Source organism: Crocodylus porosus, unplaced genomic scaffold (genome assembly GCF_001723895.1).
Source record: "Crocodylus porosus isolate Cpor-Errol unplaced genomic scaffold, CroPor_comp1, whole genome shotgun sequence".
Classification (NCBI taxonomy): domain Eukaryota; kingdom Metazoa; phylum Chordata; order Crocodylia; family Crocodylidae; genus Crocodylus; species Crocodylus porosus.
In genome coordinates, this window is record NW_017728951.1 from 31,263,570 (window position 1) to 31,274,742 (window position 11,173).

The window sequence follows — 11,173 nt, forward strand, 5'->3', positions numbered from 1 at the left end:
TGACCCAGAAGTGAGCTGCAAGAATATATGAAAGGGTCATGAACAAACTTTAAAAATGGATTCTCCTTAAAGGAGAAAAATGTGGGAAACTGGCTTTTCCCTAGCAGCTAGCAGAGTTCCAGCTTGTGAGGGGCTCCTTGAGGTTGCGGGGATCAGGAGGAGGACGATCAAGCAGGGGGCACACGTGTATGGGGCGTGTTTGCTAAGCAAACTACAGGGTCATGTAAGGTTGCAGGACAATTTGCAGTGTCAATGCCCAAGTTGTCCTCGTTCTGTTTATAAATAGAGCACTCAAGTTTCCAATGATTTCAGTTTGGCTCATTTTCTTTAAAAAGACACTGTTGACCTCCCCCATTCACCAATCTTGAAGCTTCAAAATGGGAATACTACAGAAGAAATTTTTTATTGTTGTTTGTGTGCATTTGACAGTATTTTGCATGGGTTACTTTTCCTGTTTGCTTAGGTTTTACTCACAGGCACATACGAGTATTGTAGGAAGAGACGAATATGATTACAAATATATGAACGCTGGCAGGTGTTGTACCTGAAACAAATTATATTGTGCTTAAAACAAAATTGATCAGATTCCACTTCTCTGGTCTGTCTATTATGGTGGGGGGGAGTAAGTTCATATGATGAACTTTAGTTCAAGTGTCCCTGTCACCATTTTTAAGCACCAGGATGCTGATCCCACGGACAAGCCGCCTGCGGCAATGTCCCACTCCCCGCCCCTTCCCTGGGTCCCATTCACCACCCTGGCTGGGCAGCACCCCCAGCCCCTGCCCCAATCCCTCCCTCATCATGGGGGCCTCAATCTGACCCCCCTACACCCTTTCCCCTCCACAGACTTACCTGCAGGGAGCTGATCTCCATGCTGGCAGGCTGCATTCCTGTTGTGGTAATAAATTTAACTCGGCTCCTAACTTGACTAAGGAAACAGAGACCAGAGGTCCTGATACTGCTTACTTCAGTTATATGTTCTGAGATAAGGAATCCTGCATGCCTTGTTTTGTCTTGATATATTAGCCTGTGTACGGATGTTAAGTTTATTTTTCTCTCTGAGAAACCAGAAACTGATAACTATTTCTATAAGCACAATGTTTCACTCTTCTTTAAGTAGACTGCCTATATGTCTGTGTGTATGTTAGATCAGTGATTTACTGTCCAAGGTCGTTTTTTTCTCTCTCTCTGTCTTAAGTATAAATATGCTTGTAAACTTATAGACTTTGAGAAATCCTTTGAAACAGGCAAGTGGGTGATTCCTCTTGCTGTATAGAATTCTCCCTGTGATCACAGGATAGCCCTAAATAAAGAAAAGCTGGCTCTGTCAGTTCTGATTCAACCACAAAGCAAAGTTTGATTTCTTCCACACTGTAAATCAATTATCAGATAGGTATCAGCTGATATGACCAGTATGTAATAATTGGTAATAATCAGCTATTGGTATTAGCCAAGAAAATCTTTATAGTGCACCCCTAATATTTAGAGGTAAGTTCTACCACAATTCTTGCTGGCTTTGACTTTTTCAAATGAATCAACTCTTAAAAAAAGAACCAAAACAATCCCAACACCTCTCTCCAACAACGGCATCATTAACAGCACATTAACATGTTTGTGTTTGAATGTTAGCTAACAGACACCAAATGGCTTATTTGTTTCCTGGTTTGTTGCAGGGAGCAAAGGAAAGAACTGGTTTTTGTTTTTTAACCTGTGTGCTCAGACTAAGTAATTAAATGAGCTTTTGGGATTCTTTATTTGCTTTAATGGCTTTTTAAGTTCCTGCTGCTGGGTTTGTGCTGCTCTGTCTGCACAGTTTTAGGAGGAAAGAAGGAGGCTGTGCTGCAAATGAGGATACTGAAGGACAGGCCTCCAGCAAGCAGCTGAGTCAAGCTAAGGCAATCATTTTCTCCGGACAAATTTAAGACACACCCACATCCATAGAAAAAGGGGGACAGAAGAAGAGTATAGTTCAGGGGTGGGCAAAATATGGCCTAGGGGGCTGGATCCGGCCCACCAGGCCATTCTATCTGGCACACAGGGCCCCTAAAATTTTAGAAGATTAATATTTATTTGCTCCTGACTGCTTGTCAAAGATGACAGGAGCCAGGGACAATAGGACCCAGCAGCAAGCCCCCCCCCAGCCCTGCCTAGCAGAGGCTTCTGGCCTGGGACTGTGGGGCTGTTCCTGCTTCCGTGCACTGGAGAGGGAATTGCAGCCCTTGGCAGCTTGCCAGAACACAGTAAGTGGCCCTCCACCCAAAATAACTGCCTGTCCCGGCATAGTTCCTGACTTCACTTGCCTTATAATCCACCCCGGGAACAAATTGCTGCTGTTTACAGGATGGGAGATTAACAGAGTATCCAACTTGCAGTAACAGCTTCTGATTTAATAAGGAAAGTCCAAAAGTAAGTTTGAAACTAAAAAAAAATTACTTCTCAAAAGGAATCTCTGACTTTTGCTTAATGTATTTTTGGGCAATAAAGGTGATGTCAGTTGGGGCAGATCCAGAGAAGGTGCAGAGCTGGGGCTGCACCCCCCTTTCAAATCACTCAGCAACCATGGACATTTTGAATCCCCCAAGCAGATAAGAATTCCACTTGCTCATTTGTCCTCTGTGCTCAGAGGCATATCTCCTCCCCTCCTTACTTCCTTGCCCACCACTGCCACTGCCCCCACTGATCCGGGGGTGGGGAGAGGTTCCAGGGCCAGGCTGTGTGCTCCAGTCTGGCTGCACATGGGTTGGCTTCAACCCAGGATAGCAGCACATGGGATCCCGCTCCTTGCCTGGTCCCCCTGGGTGTTCCCTGCCAGGATTAGAGCAGGTGGAAGGAGTGGGAACCCACCCATCACCGTCCCATGCTGTGTCTAACCCCTCTGTGACCTGGCTGCAGCTGGACAGAAGGGGCTCTGGAGTTCCTTTTGCCCATGGGGCCATTGCGACACCTCCCGTTGGGCACATCCAGACGAGCACACACATGCCAGTAATGGCATCTCAGACTAGTTTGAGACACCACAAGAGGCACACTGAGAACAAAAAAATGTTCCCAGTGCAGGCTCAAAATTTGATACCTGGATTTCCAGGTATCAAATAAAAATACTGCGGAGAAAAGCAGTGCAGGGCACGATTCCCCACTCTGCCCTGAGGCAAACCATGGCTCAGACCTTCAGAGACACTCTGGCATCCAGCCAGAGCATCTCTATGGTGCCCCCTGTTGGAGGGCAAGCAGGAGAGGTGCAAAGCTGTAGCCAGGTGCTGTCCCCAGTAAGTAGGGACTGGGGGGTGAGGAGGTTTGCAGGGGTGGGGGGAGAGGGGAGGCTGTACATATCTCCCAACCCCCACAACTCCAAATTGCTTTACATGTGTAAATATATCAATAAAACATTGCCCAACATTGCCCAAAAGTATCAATAAAACATTGCTCTTACTATCCAGCCCACAGGGCCCCTAAAAATTTCATTTTAATAGAAGAAGAACACTATTTGGGGTATTTTAATGAGAGAATTTGGGTTCTTCTCTGATAAGAGGGAACACCAGAGATCTCTGCTGGTGAGACAAGTGGCAAGACCTGTGCAGAGGAGCCTGTCCAGAGCCAGCACTGGGGACTCAGCTGGAGGGCAGACGAGGTTTCATAGTTTCATAGTTTCCAGGGTCGGAAGGGACATGAGTAGATCATCTAGTCCACCCCCCCTGCCATGGGCAGGAAAGAATGCTGGGGTCAAACAACCCCAGCAAGGTGTACATCTAGCCTCCTCTTAAAGACCCCCAGGGTAGGAGCCAGCACCTCTTTTCTTGGAAGTTGGTTCCAGATCCTACCTGCCCTAACAGTGAAGTAGCGCCTCCTGATATCTAACCTAAACCTACCCTCTACCAGCTTGTGACCATTATTGCTGGTCACTCCTGGCAGTGCTCAGGGGAACAGGGACTTCCCCAGTACCTGCTGGTCCCCCCTGACTAGTTTGTAACAGGCCACTAGATCCCCCCTCAGCCTTCTCTTGTGGAGGCTGAACAGGTTCAAGTCCTGTAGCCTCTCCTCATAAGGCCTGCCCTGCTGCCCCCTGATCATGTGAGTGGCCCTCCTCTGGACCCTCTCCATGCTGTCCACATCCCTCTTGAAGTGCGGCGCCCAGACTGGATGCAGTACTCTAGCTCCAGCCTGACCAGTGCTGCACAGAGGGGGAGGATCACCTCCTTGGACCTGCTTGAGATGCATCTGTGGATATATGACAAGGTATGGTGGCTGACCTCTTGGCAGTTTGGGGCGAGGAGCACATGCTTTGACAGTTCAAAGTGGGCCACCACAAGGAGCACCTCTGGGCAATAGCTGCCCAGATGGCAGAGTGGGGGCACCCCATCCGGAACTGGCAGGGGTGCAGCCTTGGGGCCAAAGGTCCAAGGGGTGGCGGATGCTGTTGCAGGTTGCAGCAGGTCACAGCCAGGCAGCAGCCCCCACTGCCAGACTGCTGCAGTGGGTAGAGGGTGCAGAGGCCACCCCAGGTTAGGGCTGGCACAAGGGGTAGTATCCCCAGATACCAAGTGGCCAAGCCTCAGGGCAGGTTTTTATACTGCTGGAGCCAGCACAGGTGCTGGCCCTACCCTCTAGCTCTCTCTGGCTGCAGATCTGGAAGGATCTGGGCAGGGTTATTTTGCCCCAAATGGCACAACTTGCCCCACACCAAAGTCTGGTGCATGTCTGGACACATGCGCTGAGGCAAAAATCCCTGGCTCAAATTTGTGCTGCTCCTATTTCAGCTGTTGCAAGTGCATGTGTCTGTATGTGTGGACACACCCATACAGTGCAAAATCTTGCAACTACTTCTGTATGTCAGTAGAGAAGCAATTGAGTGAGAGCAAACTGAGATTTTTTTTGGCATGGAGCAAGAAGGTCACAAGAGTACATGGTGAAGAAAGATCAGGCCAAGAGATTTAGGGGCTGGAGAAGAAGTGGAATACTCAAGAACACTTGGAACAAGTCTATAAACCGGCTTGAGAACATGCAGCGGTGTTTCTGTTGAGATGGCGATGAAAAGCAGTTTGTGTAAAATGACAAATCATAAAACAGGTTCCACCGAGGGGGAGATACACTTAGACAATAATCTTTAGGGTACGCAGCATGACTTAGTTACAGGGGTGGCCAGAGGTACTCACCCTGGGAGCCATATCTGATCCTCCACCAAATTTGAAGAGTTGGAGAGGAGGGGAGGGAAGGGAGTTAACCATCCTGGATTGGAGGGGCGGGGGGCGGGCTGCTGAGCGACCCTCACACATACACCACCAGGTCAGTCTGGCTTTTCCCAAGGGAAGCATTCCCTGGGGTAACTGGCACAGCTGCAGCTCCTGCCCCGCCAGCCCGGCACCTGAGTCGGCAGTCCCAGAGCAGTGGGAGGTGCCAGGCTGCTCTGTCCCCTGGAACCACCTCAGGGAGAAGTGGGCAGGGCTCTAGGGTGCTGTCCCCCAGAGCCACAAGAACTGTGCTGGTGAGCTGCATGTGGCTTGTGAGCCATGGTTTGGCCACCTCTGACTAGTCCATGCTCATGAACCATGGAGAACATACAAAAGTGACAATTTTTGCCTCATCTGGCTCCAGAAAATGGTCTACAGCTATGACCAAACAGAAGTGCATGGCTGGAAACTTCTTTAAAAGGGCCGAATCCTGCAAAAACCTGAACACGTTACAAAATAGAGTGTGTTCTTTAACTTGTGTCCAGGAAGCTCTCAGCCTGCAACTGTTTTCAGAATGGGAGAGAGGAAAGGGAGTAGAGGGAATTCAGCCTAAATTTTTTTCAGCCAGCACTGGAGGATGGGATGGGTGTATTGGAGCCCCTCCAAAGTGTGTGTGTGGGGGGTCCAGTTTACCCACCCTACCCTTCAGCACCGGCTGGGGAACCCCAAGAATGAGCTTCCTCTGCTCCCTGCCTCCCCTCCCATTCTGAAAACAGTGTCTGGGCTGGGAGAGCAGAGTGGCATTGCTATGGAGACTGGGCTGCAGGCCCACAGCAAGCAACTGATATCCCCTACTACCAGACCCAATAGCGAACTTCTGTTGGGTCTGGGAGATCACTGCAACTCATAGCGCTTCCTCCAAAGTGCTATGAGTTACAACAGGGAGCCGTTCTTCTGTCTGCACCCGAAGTTAATGAATTGCCTTACCCCAGAGAACAGGAATATGTATATTTACTTTTGGACCAGTCTGCGCTGTAAAGGAATGATTCATAAGAGCACGGAAGACAAGATGCTGTAACTGGTTTATGTACCCATCAGTTTGCTGAGAAGACAGACATGCCTTTCAGAGGTGTTGGATGGAGTACAGTATTTCAATTTTGTTGGATATTGGATTTTTTCCCCCACAACCATTCACAAAAGTTGAATCGTGAGTCTATATCAGTGACTCTCAAGTAGAGTGCTGTGGCACTCTTGGGTGCCATAAGATCCTTTTAAGGGTTCCATAGGGTGTTACCCAATATTAGCACCATTAGGTGTGCAAACGCCTGCACAGGATTCACAACATAAGTCCAGAGATTTCAAATAGGAATCCATGGGCACATCCCCATAATCATGCATGTGCAGTTTGTGACACCACAAACCCCATCTGCAGTGCTGCAAATTGCACCCATTGCACACGAATGCATTTGCCATGCTACTAATTTACAGTGCAGTGGGTTTTTTGACACTGGAAGATCCCGGTGTAAAAAAAAAGTGCCAGAGAAAAGTGGGGGCAGTGCACATGGCTGCAGCATGGTGCCACCTGAAACCAGTCTGGCCAGAGCCTGGTGTGTCCAGATTGCTGCTGCTGCAGCCCCGGGAGGCCCCCTGGGCCCCAGGTAAGGCTGCTGGGGCCAGCCCAGGTGCTGGCCCAGCCTCCCCTACCCCAACCCTGGGCAATCTGTGAACCAGAGTGTGTGTGTAGGGCCATGCCTGGGGAAAACTAGCAGCACTGCTGCTGTTTGTCCCCAGGGAAACGCATGTTCCTGCTTGTGGGGATGCATCCCATAGTGTCAAAAACAGTCGGACCTGCTGTGGATTTTTGAGTGCTTTGCAACAAAAAAATTGCTCTATTATATTTCCATAACCAAAAAAAAAAAAGAGGAAAAACCTAGGAGCTGGCATTTTCTGAGGGATTCCTTGAGCTTAAAAAGGTTGAGAATCCCTGGTTTATATAGTTAGCATGGTTTTCCTTAGGCAAATGTTTATTTAATCTGTTACCTGAGTACCATATACACACCATCCACTTGTCATCTCTCATTCTCCTCCCTAGAAAGAAAAAATCTCTCTAATGAGAGTTTGTCCTGTGATTTCACAAAGAGTAGTAACTGCAGTCTTCCCGGTGTCGTTTTTGTTACAAATACGTAGAAAAAAGATTTGTTTGCCAGCTAAGAAATGCTGATTCCCCCCAGCTCTGTGTGAATGTTACTAATTCTTTACAACTTCTTCTACCAAACTGTGACACTTCTTTGCCCACAAGGGGACAATTCCTGATCATCTTGCAGGAATAGTAGTTTTGTCAAAATGACTAATAGTCCCCCAAGATTTGTCTGAGTTCTACTGACAGCCCTGGATACAGAGCATTTAGGCAAATATTTCTGTATCTTGTTGCAGACCAACTTGCTTGGGTCTGCACTGAATTCTTACAATATGAATGTTTACCAACAGAGAGTTTTAAGAGGCCTTTACAGTGTCTGAATAATGCTCTTTTACTTATTCTACCATCAAGCAGCTGTGGTCCATTTCTAGATTTTACTTAATTTACAAGGTTCTTTTTGTTCTGTATATCACAAGGGAAGATCTAACCTTAGAAATTACTGCAAGAGATTTCTTTGTCCATGTGTTTTTTTTGGATTTGCTAGATTGAGATGGAAAAGTTCTCCTAAGGCAGGGGGTAGGCTAAGTATGGCTTGTGGGCTAGAACTGACCTGCCCACTCACTGGATCTGTCCCACGCCGCTTCATACGGGTTCAAGCCCCACCCACTCCCACTGGGGCAGCCCCTTATACTGCTATGTTGGAAAAAGGAAAGTGTTCAGCAAGATTTCAGAGTAATTTGTTGTTGGCACATTTGTAGATTTCAGCAGGTAAACAGTCATTGTAGAATGCCTTGTTTCCAGGAACTGATTAAATGGCTTTCTGCACATCTAATGTAGGCGCGTTGTCCAAATCCATCATAACTTTGAACTGTAGTAATCCTTCAAGCTCTTTGTGTTTGATTTGTCTCACTGTTGTACAGAAATCCATACTGTTTGGTGCAATGCTTGAGTTCTTTTTATCAGTAATGACATTTCCTTCTAAGTCTTTCAACAGAGGTGACTAGACAAATTGCTCATTTGATGCCTTTGTACATTCCACAGCTCTCACCTGCGTCAGCTGCTTTCTGAGTACTGTCATGGAGTTTCAGCCAAAAATCTTGGACACACCTCTTAGTCTTCTTTTGGATTTCTCTTTGCATCTTTCTCAATTTTTCCAGAGTTATGGTGCTGAGACATTTCTTATAGTTGGTTAGTGCTGTCCTTTTTTTGTTCTTAACCAGTGGTAGAAGGGTTTCAGAGTGCTTGTCAAATCAGTCTGTAATTTTCTTGAATTTTTTTGCCAAATGCAGTTACAGCAGCATTGTACATGTTGGTTTTTAAACTTTCTCAATCCTTGGCAGCTGAGCTTAGGTAAACTTGCTATCACGACTTCTTCATGAAATAATCAACATTTTTCTATGTCTTTAGTTTGGCTGATGTCTATCTGAGGACAACTGTAAGTTTTGCTATGGTGAATCTGACTTTCACATTGATTCTGACTTTCCAGCAGACTAAAGCATGGTTAGTGTCACAGTCAGCACTGTGACACAACCTCATAATTCAGGATTTCTTTCAGGTGGTTATGCCTGGGCAGTACTAGACCTAATTGGTGCCAGTGCCCTGATCTTGGATGTTTCCATGATGTTTTTCTTGTGATTTTTCCAGCAAAGTCAGGGTTAGTTTGATTGCATAGATTTTTGACTTGCTAAAGTTCTAACATTTACTGGCCATTTTTATTCATATTACCAATTCTGCGTTTGCCCAGAATACCAGGCCATTTCTTAAAACTACACCCAAATCTTGCACTGAAGTTGCCAAGTATTATTATAGTCTAATTTTTGTGAGTTTTCTCAATGTCTTCTTCAAGTTGTTGGTAGGAAATGTAGGTGCACAGACACTAAACAACATTATGAAGCTGTTCTGTGTATACACTCTGTTGTAAGTCTAAAAGATACAGCAATGGGGCTTTCACAGAAAGATAGTAAGTTTCTAACAGCAAAGCCTATTTCCTGCTCTCTCCTTTCTCCTGATAGCTTCCCATGCCAGAACATAATGTAATCACTCTCTTGGATAGAACCTGCATCTGAAAGCCAAGTTGCTGATAATGCAGCAATGTCAATTCTGAGTCTAACCAATTCAGAATTTAGTAATGCTGTTTTCCATAAATCAGAGTCCGAATCAAACCTAGGGGGCAGAGTCTGAGCATTCCAGCATGTTCCCGAATGTGTAAAGCTGTTGATAATTTCCTAGGGGTCCTCAACACATAGGGACAGTAGCTTTCTGGTAGAAACACCCACAGGAGGTTTGCCTAGACTGATCTGGTTTGCTTAGGAGGCATTGTCATTGTGGGCTGCCAACTTCCAGACAGACGTCATCACTTGCTTCCATACTGCTGGGGGAAGACCTGGCTTGTGGTCTATCTCCACAACTCTGATTTTGCTGCAAATAGTGCTGCAGAACACTCTGCAAAACCTCCTCCCTGCTGATGGTGAGACTCCTGGTGAGTACTAACCCATATGAACACACGTGCACAACTATTCCTATGATCTCAGCTGGAGGGCCTTTTGTGGTCTGTAAAGGCAGGGAGACCACATCGTAATAAAGTAATTTCCTTCTGCTCATTCTGCATATGTTAAGATTTCTCAACAATTTTTAAAAAAGCAAATGACCTAAAGATAGTAAATGAAACTTGACTACCTTTGTAGATGCAGTAGCACTCTCACATAACACTGACCCACATGTGAAAATAAAGATCATGTCTACTCCTCTATAACATGCCAAAGTACTTTCCCTAACTGATTAAGAGTTGTGGAGAACCTTGCACAAAGGCTGAGGAATTATATTCAACTACAGAGAGATTTCTGACCCTGCCAACCAGAGTTTATGTTTCTTCAGTAAAGCTTGTTTTCTACAACTTGGACTAGGAGCTACTTTTGTTCTAAGTATGTCAGACCCTTCTGGCTGGGACTCCAAAGCTCACTCTTGTGGCTTAAACAAAATCCACTTCGCTTTGGGTAGCCATACAGCAAACCCTGAATGCTTCCATGCTGCTTGTGGACATGCCATTTGAAAAAGACTCCTCTTAGCCCTCTGGCTTTCAAACTTTGCTTCAAGGTTGAAAATGAAAATCCAGCCTGTAACTCTACTGCTGCCTCCTTCCTTCACTCCTGGAGACTGCTAGCTCCAGGCTAATCACCATAAGGATCTCCTCAAGCAGGGAACCTCCAGGTGACAGTGTCAATTCTCAGAGATCTGTGCTCAGCACCTTCACTAATGCAGTTCCATTGGCAATCAGCTCCGAAAAATGTTTTCTCAAACAAAAAATGATTCAAGTGCCCTGAGCTAGAAAAAGGAGCTGGGGGGAGGGAGAGATGTTAAAAAAATAAAAGTTTCTTCAAGAACAGTGGTTTTGGAAACAACTTTGGTGGAGTTTTGCAGTTTGCGGGGGACTAGAAGGGATTAAGAAAAGCTACACTTTAATCCTCGAAGTGTGGTCCCACTTGGATAACGGTTCAGTCCTTAATGCAGCCTCAAAGAGCAGATATCATACTGGGAGCTGCTAAAACCTGTGCAAAACAGGAGACAGGAGGTCTTTGTAAACCAAAATATCACAACATGCTGTCTCTTGTCAATGCGTTTAAATATATTGCAAATAATTCTTCCACCCGATCCTGCAGTACTTGGTGGTATTTGCAGAGTTTAAGGTTAAATGTACATAAAAATACAAACACGGGAGCTACCTCATCATTTACATTTTCTATTAGCAGGACATGAACGAGTACACAGCTATTTGCCTGGTTTGCTGTCTGGAGAGGGGCTGTTATTCACTTCGCAGCTGGTTAAAAATATTACATTTAAAAACCAAGTGAACTTGCTTGTTGGGCCGTTTTTCGTA